Source organism: Penaeus monodon, unplaced genomic scaffold (genome assembly GCF_015228065.2).
Source record: "Penaeus monodon isolate SGIC_2016 unplaced genomic scaffold, NSTDA_Pmon_1 PmonScaffold_218, whole genome shotgun sequence".
Taxonomy (NCBI): domain Eukaryota; kingdom Metazoa; phylum Arthropoda; class Malacostraca; order Decapoda; family Penaeidae; genus Penaeus; species Penaeus monodon.
Window position 1 is genome coordinate 64244 of NW_023651700.1, and position 2500 is coordinate 66743.

Below are 2500 nucleotides of genomic sequence, written 5' to 3' on the forward strand. Positions count from 1 at the left end.
GACAAAGAAAAACAAGAAGACGAAAAGGGAATAAGCGATCCAAATAAGACGAAGCAATAAGTGAAGAATGGACAAAGAAAAAGAAAAGACGAAAAGGGAAGAAGCAATCCAAATAAGACGAAGCATAAGAAAGAGAATGAGAGGAGAGAGCATTCAGGGAAATATATAGAGAATAACCAAAGCAGGGAGGGAGAGAGGAGAAAAAGAGGAGGAAGGGTTGGAGAAGCGAGAGAAAAGGAATGGGAGAAAGAGAGACGGAAAGACACACACAGAAAGGGTTCTAGAAGGAGAGAGAAGAGATAGTAAAAGAAAGAAAGAGAGTTGGGGAGGGGAGGGAGAGAAAGAGAGAGACAGGGTATATGAAAGAGAGGATAGCAAGAGACTGAGAGAGGGGGGGGGGAGGAAGGAAAGTGAGAAAAAGAGGGAAAGAGAGAGGGAACGAGTCAGATAAGAGCCAGAGAGAGAAAGTCAGGGGTTGAAGGGAAGTGAGAGGAGAGTGAGATGGTAGGAGAGTTAATTATGCGGTGGGAGAGTTCAAATCAGGCAGAGATAAAAATAAGAGAGAAGGGGAAGGGGAAAAGGATATATAGGGAGAAAGAGAGATATAACGAAATAGACAGAGAGAGAGAAAAAGAAAGAGTTGTGAAAGGAGAAAAAGAGATAGTGTGTGTGGGGGGGGGAGGAGAAGAGGTGGAGGGGGAAGGAGAAAAAGAGAGAGAAAGAATTGGGGAAGGGCAGAGAGAAAGACATAAGAGAGGGAAAATGAGGTAGGCTTTATCTTTTTATCAGCTGACGCCTCGATAACAGGGACATCTCACACACGCATATACTAAGCAGACACACACACAAATGAAGAAACATACACACTCACGGTCAAGCACAATCAAACACACACACAGGCAAACAAACGCAACATAAACACACGCGCACGGACAGAGACAAAGAAACGGATAAACACACTTAATACAAACACAAACAGATACAAACACACACCCAAGCAGAAGCAAACACACACACACACACACACAGACGAGCACACACAAACGTAGATATGGATTCTTTTAAAAGTGAGGTGTAATTTTTGTCTGTGAAATGAAGAATTGTCCCTAAATGGAATGAGGTATAAAATGTGTGTGTAAAGTGAGGTTTCCATTCTCATAAATGGGCCTGAATGATCGAGAGAGAGAGAGAGAAAAGAACTGAATGAATCACACAGACTGTGATTAATTGCGTGAAAGAGAGTAATTGAGTGACAGACAGAGGAAAATATAGTAACTAAGCGATGGAGAGGCAAAGAGAGATATAGTAATTGACTAAGTGAAAAACAGAGATAGTAATATAATGAGTGAGAGACAGAGACAGTTACTGAGTAAGAGACAGAAAGAGAGATCAATAAATTGAATGAGAGATAGAGAGAATAACTGAATGAGTAGAGAGACAGAGAATGATATTCGAGTACGCTAGTGAGAAAGTAAGAGAGAAACTGAGTGAGTGAGAGTGAGAGAGAATGAGAGAGTAATTGAATGAGTGAGTGTCTCGGACCTTACTCGTCCATCGCTTTGCCTGGAGTGTCCGTGGGCAGAGTACGAGCGGAATTACCGAGCGGGAGAGCTTCCAAGAGCGAATCAGTGCGACTCCTTGCTTAGGGGGACACTCAGGTGATCCGTCTCTACCTGGCCATTACAAGAAATAAAAGACTTCAAAAGAAACAAGAAATAAAAGACTTCAAAAGAAAGATCAAAACGGGAAGGAATATAATAAATAAATAAATAATTCAGCTAATGATGTCGGGGGAAACACACTTAGACCAGGTAAGCAGGGGGCATTGCTCATTTCGGGGGCGGGCTAATGCGTGCATATCGTTCCATGGTTGGACGCTGCAATGTTGCACGAAAGCGGATTCCTCAGCTCACACACACACCTACACCCTTGTTATGGGTTTGTGTGTCTCCTAAGGGCGTGTGAGCGCGTGCGGCCGGGCCTGAGCGAGGCTGACTGTGTGTGTGTGTGTGTGTGTGTGTGTGTGTTTGTGTGTGTTACCGGCGACCTTCGCTCCACAGATAACGCCAAGGTCGCCGGTAATACACACACATACACACACACACATAGATATATATTTATATCTATATAAATCTGTATATCTATGTCTATCTATCTATCTATCTATCTATCTATCTATATCGTATTCGACATAAATCAAACAATCTATCATGCATCGTATCAAGGATAAGTCCGATATACGAAGCTTAGCCTCGCCCGGGCTGTGCCATGAGGGGAGCCCGGCCTGTGTCGACTAATGCCGACTCGTTCACGTGTGTCAGCTGGTGCTGACTCGGCTGAACCGTACCCGCCATGGTGCCCAGCCACAGCAGTAACCTCCGGGCGACAGTTGCAACTTCTCGCGCCTGGGCGCCTCGGATGAGAGGCCGACACGTTACCACTGTACTAGCCTGGAGGCAAGTCATCGTATCATAATGTCTCGAACCGAAAAGTGAAAGCA